Source organism: Elephantulus edwardii, unplaced genomic scaffold, assembly GCF_000299155.1.
Source record: "Elephantulus edwardii isolate Elephantulus edwardi_28Jun2011 unplaced genomic scaffold, EleEdw1.0 scaffold00138, whole genome shotgun sequence".
NCBI classification, from domain to species: Eukaryota; Metazoa; Chordata; class Mammalia; order Macroscelidea; family Macroscelididae; genus Elephantulus; species Elephantulus edwardii.
In genome coordinates, this window is record NW_006399888.1 from 6,130,193 (window position 1) to 6,146,051 (window position 15,859).

Genomic DNA, 15,859 nt, shown 5'->3' on the forward strand with positions numbered 1-15,859 from the left:
AGTAAGATACCAGGAATCTCAACAGTTGTTGCTATTGGGGACCAGACTGTGAGATCAGCTCCTTCTCAGCTCTGCTGCTGAATGCCTTCACTGGAGTTGTCAGTCTTTTACCTTCAGGGAAACCTCGATTATGCCAGTGAGATGGGGATGGAGTTGTTGTTAGGTGCTCCTTGGAGACTCATAGTGATCCTGTGAACAACAGATTGGAATGTTTGTCTGTTCTGAGGCATCCTCAAGACATGGCACAGTGTTTGCTATGGTAAAGGGGAAGTTGGGGGATATTCTTTGGGTGGAGGCCAAGGACCAGTCCTGAATGAACCTGTTTATAACTGTCCAAGGGAGTTCTGGTTATCTAGTGATAAGGAATTGCACTGCCACCCCAGAAGAACATGGTTCAAATCCACCAGCTGCTCTGAAGGATAAAGATGGGCAGTCTCTTCCTATGTGATTTACAGCCTCTGAAAACCTGCTGGAGGGTCAGCGATGAGTTGGTTTCAATGGCATGTAACAACAACAACAACAACAACAACAACAGCAACTTACTGTTCAAAAGGCAAACAGCAGCCTTCTGATTACTTTGTGATTCTGTGTTGCCTCGAACCATCTGTGGCCACCAATGTGGGGGCAAACCATAGAGAATATAACCATGTAGCTTTTAAAATAACATTGAAATCTAAGACCCCAAAGCTAATTTCCAAACTTTCATTTGAGTACAATTTCCTGCTTAATGTTCATGTTTATTACTGGGTGTGTTAATCACTCTGGCTTCCACATTCTGTTTGGTTTCCTGCTGTTATGTAGAAAACAATGGCTTGAAAGAGGTTGGGTTTGTTTTTCTTTTTTTTTTTTCTTTCCCCTTCTAAACGCTATTTTTAGAACTGTGGAAGTTATATTCATGAAAGATGTATTTATAATGCCTAGAGCATTTTTAAAGGTTGGGTATTTGTACAAGAGACCAGATTGTCAGTTTGATTTTTCAGCTTGTAAATCAAGTTTCTATAAAAGCGGCAGAAGGTATTTTGGGGTTTTTAAATAATTCATGGTGACTCAGTTAAGCTGCTCTCTAAGACTAATCATAAGTGATTCTTTGCTTAAGAAAAGAGAAAGGGTTTAGGGCCAAAGGCTCTCGCACGTCTTTAACTTACTTGTCCTGTAGATCCAATATTTTGAGCCATGTTGACTTTCAAATGTAGGAAAATTTCTTTCCATTTTGCACACCAGCCATTTTCTCTCCCGAATCTTGTAATGTGGTTTATGAGAAAGTGAAATAAATGTTGTGGCTATAATGCCTGTTATCTCTTTAGGATACTACCGTATTTTTCATGGGGTGCTCATTTCACAAGTCTAGCCAAGGGGAGGTAAATTTCATTATTTAAAAACCCAAGTCAAACCTCAGTTGTATAACAAAGTGTAGAGGTTTATTGTTTAGTCAGTGATCATCTATCTTAGAATTCATAAGATGATAGAATTTAAGAGGAAAAAATGAAGTCTTCTGTGCTTCCAAGTCTGTCATTTTCCTTTGGCTAGAAGCCTAGTTCTGGAACCGAGAAGATTGAAGCATTCTACTTCTAGGAGATGGACTTCTGTGAGTGATATGCAAATATAAATAAATGCAGGCTGGAAGAAATGGTCCAAGCAAATGAAGGATGTGGTGTATGATGCTTGTTCTTAAGGATCCTTGGAAAGTATGGGGCTCAACACTGCAATCATGATAATATTTTCTTGAAAATATTTTCCCTGGTGGTGTAGTGCATGTGTGTTGGGCTACAATTGAAAGGTGAGAGGTTCAAATCCTCTCTGAGGCAGAAATATGGGGAATTCCCTCTTTTAGAAATTTTACAGCCTCAGAAACAAGAGAGATGGTTGCGCTGGGTGGGAGGGGACTTGATGACAGAGGGGTTTTGCTTCGTGGACAGTCGTAAGAAGCATCTATCACATATATACATCAGCCATGTAGACTCATTGCTGGTAAGGCAGAGCTGGCTCCTGGCTCACCCTCCATTGGGTTTCTAAGCCTGAAGATAGCACAGGAGGAGATTGGCCACCTTTATCCTTAGGAGCTACTGGTGGAGTCGAACTGCCAGAGAGTCGGGGCCTTGGGGTTGGCAGTGCAATTCCCTTCAGACTCGACCACCAGAATCCCTTTCATCAGGGAGGAAAAAAAAAATAAGACACTTAGACACTTTAAACTTGACTGCTTTTTAACACGCAGTGCTTTCAACGGTTTTAGAACGTTGCCTTTGGTATTTGCTGTTGTGAAAATTGTTTCTTTCTTTGCCACTCTCTTCCTCTTCATTTTCTTTACAACATGCTCTTCTGGGCCCCAGAAGCTTATGCTGAAGCACTTGGCTTAGCGATCACTTGGTGCGAAGGCCTCTCGGTAGTGCACTGAGAGGCATTAAGAAACCCTTGGTAGAGTGTTTGTTACAAGAGCTTTCTTTTTATAGCACTGGAGGAAGCCTTCACATTTTAGACCGCGTCTTCTTCCGCTATGGCTACATCACGGTTTCTCTGAGAGCCGTAAGAATCAAGCTAGTGCCTCTTCTCTATGGTAAAAAGATATGTTCCCTTATCAAGTCTCTCCTTTAATTTGTGCCCATAAGAATGATAGGTCACAAAGCAACAGATAGCACAGAGAATTGGCTTAAGAGTAAGTAATTAAAACCTCTGGGTGATACACATAGTTAATACCCCTGGTTGCAAGACTGCAAAGTTGGAGGGCCTAGTGCACTCAGAGGTTCATAGGAAGAAAGGCCTGGTGATCAGTGCTGAAAAACTAGAAACTGAAAAGTCCTGTCTAATAAAGATCTACTCTGACACCTGCAGGTTGCTGTAAGTAGAAGCTTACTGGACAGTAACTGTTGTTTGTTTGAAGCAAGAACTAGCTAATAATTTTTAGGCAGCTGAACTGTGCTTTGGTAAAACATTTAAAAATATTTGATGTACAAGTTTCTATTTGAGTCTCAAGTCTCATTTTCTTGGGGTATATTCCAAGCAATGGAATAGCTGGATCAAATGGAATTTCTGTGTTCAGTTCTTTTAGGAAGCACCAAACGCCTTCCAGAGTGGTTGTACCATTGTACAATCCCACCAACAATGTAAAAGAGTTCCTTTTTGACCACATCCTCTCCAACATTTATTATTTGTTGTTCCATTATACTTTGCCACTGCTACAGGAGTGAGATGGTATCTCATTGTGGTTTTGATTTGCATCTCCTTGCCAGTGATTTTGAGCATTTCTACATAAATCTATTGGCCATTTGAATATCTTCCTCTGTGAAAATTCTTTCTATGTCTTTTGCCCATTTTGTAATTGGGAAACTTGTACACCAGTCTTCACAGCAGCATTATTCACCATCGCAAGAACATGGAAACAGCCCAGCTGTCCAACCACAAATGAATGGATTGAGAAGTTGTGGTACATTTGTACAATGGAACACTATACAGCACACAGAAGCAGTGATTTTGTAAATTATTACCTAGCTTGGAAGAGGATTATGCCGAGTGAACGACCTCAGTCATACAGGGACAAATACTGTTTAAAAACATTATTGTAGAATGAGTATGAGGATCCACGGTGGGGGCGGAGGGTGAAAATAGAGGGGTGAAGATGGGCAGGGCGGTAGGGTGTTAGGGTTGCACAATTCGGGGGTGGGGGTGGGATGAAGGAAATGGGAAGGATCTTTTGTGAAAAGCAACGTCTTCAAACTTTGTAAATAAATTAGATTTTAAAAAATGAAAAAAGAAAAAATGTTTGAGTCAGAAGCGAGGTAAAATATGAACATCATCTTTAAGAATAAATAAATGCTCATAGTCTGCATTCTTTTGGGTTTTTCCTATTTTAATTCCTGTTGACTATTAGTAGCCCAAAAAAAGTGAGTTTCTGAGGATGGAATATGCTGGTTTTTCTTACGTTGTTGTGGGTACTGTCGAGTAGAAACTCATAGCTGACCTTCCAGAGGGTTTTCAGAGGCAGGAAGCAGTGTGGGAATTGATTGCTCATCTTCTTTGTGAACTGTGAGCCTTTCAGTTCTCAGTGCAGCTCCTTACCACTTAGGCCACCAGAACTCCCTGTTTTCCTTAGGTGGTGGTGGTTGTGAAGCAGGCATGTTGATTTGTGAAGTCCTGGGTGAGGACTCTCCTGCATGGTTGATGAGCTCAGAGAGGGCAGCACCAGGCTCCGACTTGATTTTGGAGCTGTACCTCGCTGGCTCCGAATACCTATACCAGACGCATTTGCCGTGAAAACCGTGTTAACTGGGAGAAGGCTCTGCATGGCATTTTGAAACAAGAAGGAAGGTCTGAGTTAAAGAGGGAGCAAAAACTGATCCTGTCAGAATATGAAACAAAGTAGACCTTTGCCTTGCAATTTGATCCTCTGTGTCAGCACCAAGGTTGGTGTAAAAATAAACTCTGTAGCTTCCAGTTAAAATTCAAGAAGTTCAGTAGAGTTCAGTAAGCCCTTCCAATGGCTTTTTCACAGGATGGGGTGAGGTGTCAGATAATTAAAACAAAGGAATGGAAAACAACAACAAAAATAAAAACATAGACAAAAACAACTCAACCGAAGAAACAAAGGAGTGGGAAGAACAGAGATTTTAAATGAAGGAATCCCACTGTTGTCTTTTTTTTGTGGCAGACTGTATTTGTTTGTTTTAATATACAAATGTATTTTTAACGTAAGAGTTTCCTAAAACAAAACCAAAGCCACTGTCTTTGGGTCTCCTTCAACTCATGGGGACCCTCTGTTGGGTTTCTGGGATGGTAAGTCTTCACAGGAGAAGACCACGTCATTGATTTCCCACAGGACTCATGGTGGATTTGAATTGCTGACAGAGAACAGCAATATAAATAATCTTCAGTTCATTGATTGCAATCGGAGTCCCCTCTTCATATTTGAAAGCTGGTGACAGTTTCCTGATAGCAGTTAGGACTTTTTTTTTTTTTTTATCCACGCCATGGTCTTCACAATTACTTGCTAAGCATCAGAGAGCTGGACAATGACTAGGGATGATAGAAGAAGAATTGATACCTTTGAGCTGTGGTGCTGAAGAAGAGTATTGAATACCATGGACTGCTAGGAGAACAAATAGGTTCATCCTGGAGAGGGTTAAACTGGGCTGCTCCTTGGAGGCAAGGATTCTGAAGCTTTGTCTGATACTTTGGGCATGTTGCAAGGAAGGACCAGTCCTTGGAGAGGGACGACATGCTTGGAAGAGTGGAGGGACAGAGAAAGGGAGGCCATAGATGAGATGGATTGATACTCAGTGACTTGGGTAATGAGGCTAGATGTGTCGGAGACAGGTTGCTCAGGATAGAGCAGGGTTCAGACCTGTTGTACATTGGCTCGCAAGTGACTCGATGGCACAAAACAACAGTAACATATATGTTTAAACTTTAGAAATACTCCTTTTGCTGTGTATAAGCACATTTTTATGCTAAATGACATCATTCTGTCTTCAGTGATTTACAACTTTGTTTGCACTTTTACCTTCTTCCTTAGAGAAACTTTTTGCATTATGTTTGGGTTTTGTTTTTACATAGATCTAATTTGCTTTTCTGAATTGTTCTATCATTTTCCATAGAATAGGTTACCAGATGGTATTTAATAATTAAAAAAATGGTTATTTATAGACAGTTGTTTGGTTATTTCTAATTGACTCTGAGGCACACAGTTGATTCAGATGGAGTAAAAGCCGTCTTGGTATATGTTTCCGGAAGTGTATGTGTCAAGAGTTCCCTAAAATAAACTCGCAGAGGAACAATTTGTGGTTTGGGTTTTTTTTAACATCAAAAATGTTTTATTTTAATTTTTTTATTATTGTACATTTTCTTTTTTCCTTCCACTCCCCCTTCCCCCCACTCTCCCCACATTACATCTCTTGTTCCACATTGTTGTCATGCATATAATGCCTAATCATGTGTTCTTTTTGGACAGTTCTTCCCCTGATCTGATCTAATGCTAATCTGATCTAGTGTTCATTATCTATCCATTCTTTCTCATTCTCTCCCCAACACCGCCATGTCTTCCCAATTTCATAACAGTGATGTTATGCAATACTTATCCTTTGGTGACTGAGCTGTTTCACACTCAGCATAGTGTCCTCCAGGGTCCCCAATATTGTGTAACATTTTACAAGTTTATAGTTTTTTAGTGCTGTGTAATATTCCATAGTTTTTCTATCCATTCATTTGCTGGTGGGCACTTGAATTGCTTCCATCTCTTTGATATTGTGAATAACACAGCAATAAATGAGAATGTGCATATATCTCTTTGAGTATTTGCTCTGGTTTCTTTGGGGTATATTCCCAGTAGTGGAATTGCTGGGTCATATGATATTTCTCTCTCTAGCTTTTTGAGAAGGCACCAGACTGCCTTCCATAGTGGCTGTACCATTTTACATTCCTGCCAGTAGTGAATAAGAGTTCCACTCTTTTCATAACCTCATCAGCATTTGTTTTTTGCCGCCCCGTTGAACTTTGCTATCATTGCTGGAGTGAGAAAACATTCAGATGGCAAACAAACAAATGAAGAAAGGGTCATAATCCCTAACTATCAGAGAGATGCCAATCAGGCGAACCGTTTTTGATTGACGAGAACTCATGCCCTGATTTTTAGTTAATGGCTGGGCCATTTTGTAATCTTACTAGTTTTAATGGGAGAGCAACTCTTTCCTCAGCCCAAACAATATTATTATAAAATAGTTCCGTTTTTGCCAATCTGGTACCATCATTGTTGTTAGATGCTATCGAGTCTGACTCATAGCAAGCCTTTGAACAAAAGATCTGAACCCTGTTCTTTCCTGCACCATCCTCATGCTTCCTGACACACAAGAGCCCATTGCATTGGATCTCTTTAATTAGAGGTTGTCTGATTAGTTTGTAAGGCTGTGCATGCGTGTCCACAAGAGAAAAAGATGTGGCAGTCTGTGCCCTAATGATTACAGCACAGGGAATGCTAGCGGGCCGCCCTCCCTCCTTGAAGCTGACTGTGACTCAGAATCAACTCGAGGTCCCAGCAACAGCAACAACATTGGCAATTACTGCATCTATTGCATTAATTACCTCCCCAATCTCTTATACATGAGTTACGAGTTATCTTTGTATTTTGATGTTAATCATTTACCTGATAGTTGTTGGAAATGCTTGTCTCTGCCTGACAAAAAAAGATGACACTGAGGGTATAAATTTTTTTATGAGTGCATTTCTACCCTTTAAAATGTTCTTATCTAGGGCCTTTCTCATTGATCCTGGAGCTCTGCTGGCCTAGTCTATAAGGAGTTGCACTGCTGACCCAAAGGCCGTACCTCCCAGGAAGTTGGAATCCACCAGCAACTCTTAAGAGAGAAATCCCCCCTGGGGGACTTACCACTTTGGAAACCTGGTGGAGCGTTAACTATGACTCAGTGGAGCAATAAGTTTCCCCCTAATTGACCATCCCCGTCATCACCATTAGTTTAGACTATTAGTCTGTTTATAGAGTATTTTAAGCAACAGTGTAAGCATTAGATCTAATTTCTTCAAATAGCTCATCTTTGTGGACCTTTTTAGGATGTGTTTGGTAATTCCCTGTTCTTTCTAGTCATAGCCATGAGGGCTCCATCTCTCCTGCCACTTTCTTCCTGGATGTGGAGGTAGGGGCTTGTTAAGTGGGAGCAAAAATGAGCAGTCATTGTGTGTGTGCACACCTGTACCCTTTGGTGTGGAGAGATCTCCTCTTTAATACCTGCTCTCTCCCACATCATTCTGTCTAGTGAGCTTCTGACTTCCATTCATTGGGTTCAACCTGTGTGATTATTCTTTGAGATTGTTCACAGCTTCAGTTTGCTTGACTCCATAGTCAACACTCTTGGCACCAGAAGCACGAAATTAAAAGACTTATTGCCATGGGAAAGTCTGCTGTTAGGGACCTCTCCAGGGTACTGAAGTGTAGTGGTGTCACTCTGGAGACTAAGGTACACGTGATACAGGCCATGGTCTTTGCAATCACTTGTTATGCATCAGAAAGCTGTGCAATGACTAAGGAGGACAGAAGGAGAATTGATGCCTTTGAGCTGTGGTGCTGGAGAAGAGTATTGAATATACCATGGACTGCTAAGAAAATGAATAAGTTCATCCTGGAGAGGGTTAAACCTAGCTGCTCCTTGGAGGCAAGGATTCTGAGGCTTCATCTGACATACTTTGGGCATGTGGCAAGGAGGGACCAGTCCTTGGAGAGGGACATCATGTTTGGGAGGGTACAGGGACAGAGCAGGAGAGGAAGACCCTCTATAAGGTTGATTGATGCACTGACTAGGGTAATGGGGGTGGGTGTGTAGGAGACAGTGCGATTGGCACAGGACAGAGCAGAGTTTAGAGCTGTTGTACATTGGGCTGTTATGAGTCACAAGCTACTCGACGGCTCAAAACAACAACAATGTCAGTGACTCTAGAATATAGACACCAGTTAATATGGACTGTCTGTCATTTCTAGGGACATGTAGCAGGAGAGTTTGACTGCCCGATCTACTCAGTATGCCTACTACTTATGGATGGTACTTTTGCTCAAAACACCATTTGGGGTCTTCTGCACAGCGTGAGGCTTATGTTTCTGTCCATGAAAGCTATCGATGGCATTCTCTTCTGGTACCCATCATTTTCATGCAGAGTACAAAGGCACGGTTAAAACACCAACCACACAAGCCACAGTTGATCTTCTTCAGTGTAACAATCTCGATTTAAAAAATATTTTTGAGTGATAAATAATAAGCCTCAATAAGAAAATGAGACGCTTTCTCAAAAAAGAAATAGTCTGGTCTTTGTAAAGAAGTCACTGGTCACTGTGTGTTCGGTTACTGCTCATCATTTGACAATGGCTTGTTCTTTATTGTTGCGCCTCTCCAGTGAACCCCAGAAACAACAGTTTGGGCTTTTGCTGTGAATGGCAAGACAAAGTCCGGGGAGTGACTTTAATATGAAGTGCTTATAAATGAAGAAGAAATTTGTTTGATTTTACTTGATAACTTTGTCCCAGTGGATAAAACAATAACCGAAAATACTTTGTTGTTGTTAGGTGCTGTTGAGTTGAGTGTGACTCAGAGTGACAATATAAACAGCAGATCTGAACTCTGTCCTATCCTGTGTCATCTTCACTATTTCTGACACACTTGAGCCCATTGCTGTAGTCACTGTTTAAACCCACCTGGTTGAAGGTCTTCATCTCTTTGATGTCCCGTCACCTTTCCAAGCATGATGTCCCTCTCCAAGGAATAGCCTCTCCTAGCAGCATGCTCAAAGTATGTGGGATGGATTTTACCACTTTTGCCTCCAAGAAGCTGTACTTTCTGCCTGTACTTTCTCTAAAACTTACCTGTTTGTTCTTTTGGCAGACCTTGGGATATTTGGTACTTTCAGCACCACAGCTCCAAGACATCACTTCTTCTCTCATCCGTGTTCATTATCCAGCTTTCACATATATAACAAATGATTGAAACGAATGCTTGAAAAGAAACCTGAATCAGGTTTCTTAAGTTACTTCGGAAAAGAGCAGCATACCTGGGAGGGTTGCTTCCTGAGGTCTGGGACTGTCCTGAGAACTGGAGCCACCCCCAGGTCATAACCCACTGATCAGCAGCGTCTGTGGATTAGAAGATGTTTTCTTCACTTACTCAATTTCGTTTTCTTCACTTACTCAGTTTCCTTCACCATTATTGAAATGCGGTTCCAGCACTGCGTCCTGCTGGGGCACACACCCTCCCGGATCCTGAGGACAGGAACAGGCACCCTGCACCTGCTTTCTTGTGTTTTTCCTGCCACTCAAGTGCATTTAGAGCCTCTGTTGTTGTTGTTGTGCACCATTGAGTCAGAACCCGCTCATACCTGACCCTCCAGTGGGTTTTCGGAGGCAGTGAGAAGCATAGGAGGAGATTGCCCATCTTTCTCCTGAAGAGCTGCTGGTGGACTCCCGACTGCCTGCCTCTGGGTTGGCAGCACGATTCCTTATCGCTCTGCCACCAGAGCTCCCTAGAGCCTCGGAGGGGTGCAAACAAGTTGGATGCTTGGCTGATAACTGAAACATCAGAGTTTCAAGTCCACCCAGAAGTACCTTGGAAGAAAGGCCTGGAAATCTGCCTCCCCCCAAAAAAAATCAGCCATTGGAAGCTCTCTGGAGCACAGTTCTGGCACTAGTGGGTTCCGGGCAGCGTTGACTGGATGGCAACTAGACCATGCAGAGCCCGTTTGTCAGCGCCCTACGTTACCTGCCTGGATGTGACTGGGCATTTAGTTTCCCCTGTGACTGAAGGAGTTGGATAGATGTCTGTACCACACAGCTCCCTCACTTTTGACTCTTTCTCACTTCACACGGGGGATAACCCAGAGGCGCATGGCTTTTTTATCTCCCGTGCTCCCTGTGAGGTTAAGCTCACCACTTGTAGCCTTGTTTCTTTCCTTTGTGCTGTGGGTCAGCAGGAGTCACAAAAGTTGCCTCCATGGCAGCTGACAACAACAACAATAAGAACAACCACCACCACCACTACCATCACTCGCAGTGGTGACCAGCCTGTAGGAGTCTTTCCCTGCCTGTTTCACTTCCCTGCTTCTGATGTGTCCCAAAAGCAACTCCAAAACAACTTTTTCTAGAATCTTTGTCTGTGATTTGAATTGATGCCTTTGTGCTGTGGTGCTGGAGAAGAGTATTGAGAATACTATGGACTGCTAGGAAAACAAACAGATTCATCCTGGAAAGGGTCAAACCGGGCGGCTCCTTGGAGGCAAGCATTCTGAGGCTCCTTCCGTCTAACATACTTTGGACATGTTGTAAGGAGGGACCGGTCCTTGGAGAAGGACAACATGCTTGGGAGGGTGGAGGGACAGCGCAGGAGGGGAAGGCCCTCTATAAGGTGGATTGATTCAGTGACTGAGATAATCGGGATGGGTGTGTTGGAGACAGTATGATTGGCACAGGACAGAGCAGAGTTTAGGGCTGTTGTACTTAGGGTTGCTATGAGTTGCAAGCAACTCGACAGCACACAACAGCAACAACATGTAGATGCTTAGTGTGTAAGTAACTTAATATAGATGCTTCCTCAGGGAGCACTGGTATTGTAATGGTGAGGAATTGTGCTCCCAGCACAGAGGTATGTGGTTCAAATCCACCTGCTACTTTGCGAGAGAAAGATTGGCAGTCACCCACGTGCTTTATAGTTTCTGAAAACCTGCGTGAGGGTCAGCTGCGAGTTGGTTCTGAAACCATGGTACTTAATAACAACAACAATGAAAAGCTGGGAGTCCTTGGTTAAGGACAGTGGGACGCCATAGGTGAATAGTATGCTTGGAGCTAAAGTCAGTTTTACCAAAACAGTCCTAAATTGGGAGGCCAGAAGCTGGTGGTGACGATTAGACAGATGTGCGTGTGAGCCCTGACTTGGCCTTCTGTTGAATGAGTCACCGCCTGAAAATCTTTTCAGTAGTGAAGCCTCAATCTTGCGCATCTTTCAGATGAGGTATTGCTTTCAAGGAATTGTCTAGGTTGTGCCTGGTGCATTGTGTTGTCAGCATAGGACTCAGTCCTGTGTGAAGCATTTTTAGCAGTGCTGTAGCTCCAGTGTCTTAGTGGTAAGGGATTGCTCTGCCAACATGAGGGTGCGTGGTTTTAATCCACCAGCTGCTCTGTGGGAGAAAAAAGGGCATTCTCCCCCCTTGTGATTTACTGAAAACCTGCCTAAGGGTCAGCTGTGAGTCATCTGGAACTCCACATCACACAGCAAGAGCGATAATCAGCAGACTTTCACTAAGCAAATAGTCCCTGACTGTTAGGGATCACAGATGTTTTGAAAGCAAAGCAACCATCAGCTTATGCGCACTGTTTTGTCCTCTTTTTAAGGTGTTTTTGTTTTTGTTTTGTCCTTCCAGGCAGTAGGAATCCTGTTCATGGTTCTGCTAGGATCTTTGATCTCATGCATCAAAGCTTAGGTCTCCTTAAGCCAAAAAGATATTTCTTTCTGTAGTTCACAGTATTTGGAGGAAGCAGGAGAGAGGATCTGTTGCCCAGGAAGGGAGCTCTGGTGGCTTCATGGTAGGGAGTTGTGCTGCCAACTCAGAGGCATGCAGTTCAAATCCTCTCTAGGAGAAAGATGGATAGTCTCCTTCTGTGCAGTTTGCTGCCTCTGAAAACCTGCTGGAGGGTCAGCTAGGAGTTGATTTCTGACTTAATGGTGCATAACAGCAACAACATTGTTTAGGAGACTTGACTTGAAAAAGTAATTTATTAATAAACAATCATATGAGAAAATTTTAAGGATCATTGAGGATTTGTAGCTGCTTATGGAAAAAGACTGAAGATGATTTAAAGGAATTGAAAAGGGGGAAATTATATTGTTGACAGGAAAAATTGGATGCCCCCATGTTTACCTCTGCTCCCTTTCCCCCTGAGATAATCACTGAACAGAATTGTGTCAGTACGTCCCAGCTTCTGCTCTGTACAAGCCAGATGTTTAGTGATGGACTTCTGAGGGTTTGAGCAGCTGATTGTGGTTTATATAGTTAGCATTTAGTCAACTTGCCGAGGAACAAATCCATCGACATCAAACCAGTTTTCAGATTAAGCTCCATTTATGTGCAACCCTATCGTCTCTTCAAAGCCCCAAAGTTTTTGTCCCTGTGTATTTTGAAGAATGCTCTGAGTTCTGATGTAACAAGAATTAGAAAATACAAGTAACAGAGGTCCTGAGTTATCTTCTGTGGATGTCAAATATCAGACAGATTTTCTTTCTTGTCATGTTTCAAAGTCCGTTTAGTGGCTGGTCGGTTTAGAAAAGCCGGACGTTATGGGTGATTAGCTGGTAGATGCTATGTGAGAACTGGTGCTATCAGAAGGCAGGTTTTTACACGTTCTTGAAGTGTGTGATTGAGGATTTTTTAGTGGAAATTCAAATAGATGCATAGCTTCTTAAAATGTCTTAAAATTAGGCTAGCTGTCATGAAATGGCATCTTTGTTTCTTTGGGATTGTCTTCATGGTGTAAATACACTACTATGATTTTCATGTCACATCATTGTGCTTCATCATGGAAATAACAGAAGCAACCTCATTCTTAAGTCATTGCCACCAGAGTTTTAAAACTTATAACAACACTATGACTTTAATTCAAAATTTGTTACTGCTAATATAATTTAATCATCAAATTATGCATTAGTTTTATGAGTTGCATATCTATCTATCTATCTATCATCTATCTATCTATCTATCTATCTATCTATCTATCTATCTATCTCTTCTCCAACTCAGAAGAAATTAAGTTGCGCTTATTTTCCATCCTTTGAAGCTATTAAAATGGAATATTTATACCTTTTCATGCCAAAAATAGTTTTCAGACACTGAGCCAGAGTAGTTTGTGGAGGAAATATAATTTGTATATTGCTTGTAATTTTATTTCCTGTTACGTGGCAGATCTATTTGCCTTTGTTGTGAAAAGAATTCCCAGATACAGGGCACTGATGACGCCTTGACCTTTTGCTTGCATTACAGATGGTAGAGATAGAGTGAGCCTGTCTGGTCATTCTGTCGTTTAGTTTCTCGTCAATCCAAAATCGTTTGATTCTGCTGCTGGCATCCCTGTCGAGCTCTTACTATATTTAATCAGAGAAGCAAGCCCCCTTTTTGACTTCTTGTAATGTAATTTGATCCCGGGGTTGTTTATGTCTTTAAGTACAATAAAAAGAGCAAAGCCGTACAGTAGTCCCTTGATGTCTATGGATTTGCTTTCTGGTTTCAGTTAATTGAGGTGAACTGCAGTGGGAAACAGTAGCCTAACTCTATGTCACAGGAGCCGTGGTGCACTGTGGGCTACGTGATTGCCTAGAAACTAGAAGGTCAGTGGTTTGAACCCACCATCTATTCCAAGGGAACAAGATAGTGCATCCTGCTCCCCTAAAGATTTACAGCCTCAGAAACCCTATGGGGCAGTTCTAGGCTGTTGTATAGGTCTCTGTGAGCTTAGAAGCAACTTTGTGGCAGTAAATTTATCCTGTATCGCAATATTGCTGTCATTCATTCATTTCACGTTATTTTTTTATTATAGTGTATTGATAGAATTGTTCTAATTTCTAATTAATTATTACTGTTAGTCTCTTATTGAACCTCATATGAATCAAAGTTTATCCTAAATCTGCACATGCAGGATAAATTTAAGATGCATGTGTAAGGTTCAGTATTATTTACACTTTCGAGTATCTACTGGCAATATTGGTACATATCCCCCATAGGTAAGTAGAGACTGACATCCTAATAGAAACATTTCATCTATTTTTCTTATTTTAAGAAATAAAATATTTAATAGTGAGAAAGGCCAAAATGCAAGCTTTGGATAAGTTATGAATTAAGATGTTGGTAGTTAGCTTTGTTATAAATAAATGCCCCTAGTCTAGAGAAATATAACAGACACTAATTCAGTTGGCAATAGTAGGCAGTAATTGCACAGGAGGCAATTGGTCATCCTTCTCGTGCATCGCAGCTAGTGGACTTTGACCATGTACCTTTGGGATTGCAGTGCAATTTCTTACCTCCAGGCCACCAGAGCTCCCACAACAACAACAACAACTTTCAGGAGTGAAAATCTATTGTTATTATCTTCATCTGTAAGATCAAACACATATATGATGTTTTCCACATGCCCATTTCTATTCTAATTGCTATGAATCGGTAAGTATAAATATGCATGTTTGCATTTCAACAAGCTTGTGAGGACAGTGTTGTTGCTGTCCCCATTTACAGTTGAGTAAGTTGAGAAATGCGAGGTGAAGTGATTGGCCACAGTCAGCCAGTTGGTTAGTGGCGGAGTCTGGAGTGGAATGCAAATAGATTGAAATCCAGGCTCTGAACATTTTGCACTTTCAAGAACCTCTTTAAGGTGTAAAGTTATGCTTGCCTGAGGGATGTTTTCCCTTAACTTTGTTCTAAAACGAAACTTCACTAGGCATATTACCTCTGACAGAGGCAAATAGTATGAAGAAGTGATTTTCCACTTTACTTGAACATTGAAATCACCGGGAGAGCTGCACGTATTTGCTGATGCTCGGACTCCCCCGGCAAGGGTTTCTGGTGGCGCTGTAGGTTAAGCACTGTGTGCTCATTGAAAGACTGGCAGTTCACCACCAGTCACTGAAAGGCAGAAGGATGAGGCAGCCGGCTCAGAGGCTTCATAGCCTGGGAGGAGGGTCTTTGCCTGGGAGAATGGGCTATGGGCAGGCCTCTACCCTCAGGGGCTACTTGGAATGGAAATACACAAGAAGTTGAGTTTTGGACCCTCATTCCTAGAGAGTCTGAGTTATGCTTGGGACATTGGATTATTTTTTTAATGAAGAGTACCTCCTTTTTTGTTTCTAATGTGCAGCCCAGGTACTCACAGATAGAGAAGAATCTAATATCACAAATTAATCCCATAACTTCAAGAGAGGTTGCGCACATTCTACTTTCCTGGTCTCGGGCCAGTTTTTATCAGAAGCGATTCTCGGTTTGAACAGCCCTGTCAGATTTTGAATTCTGTAACTATGTTTGAACAATATTTTCAATATCCTACTTAGGAAGACAGGAACTTACTGGCATGTTTTAGTAGGATTCACAGTAGCCAAGACGGAATACAAACGTGTGTTGCATTGATTGATTAAGTTTAATTTAGTTCTGATCCTATGTATGTTGTTGTTGTTATTATGTGTTATTATGTACTGTGAAGTTGGAGGTGACCCACAGTTGATTTTCCAGTAGATTTTCTGAGGCAGCAAATCACACAGCAAGTGATTGCTCATCATTCTCTGGTTGAGCCACTAGTGGATTCGAACCTTGTGCCTTTGGGAAGACTGCACAGTTTCTTACCAGTAGGCCA

At 41.9% G+C, this 15,859-nt stretch overlaps 1 protein-coding gene across 2 annotated transcripts in view; it reads left to right on the forward strand.

Annotated features, from left to right (window-relative positions):
- The window catches only part of PLCB1 (phospholipase C, beta 1 (phosphoinositide-specific)), a 920,819-nt gene that overhangs the window by 19,371 nt on the left and 885,589 nt on the right, over positions 1-15,859 (forward strand). The gene's annotated exons all lie outside the window — the stretch shown is intronic.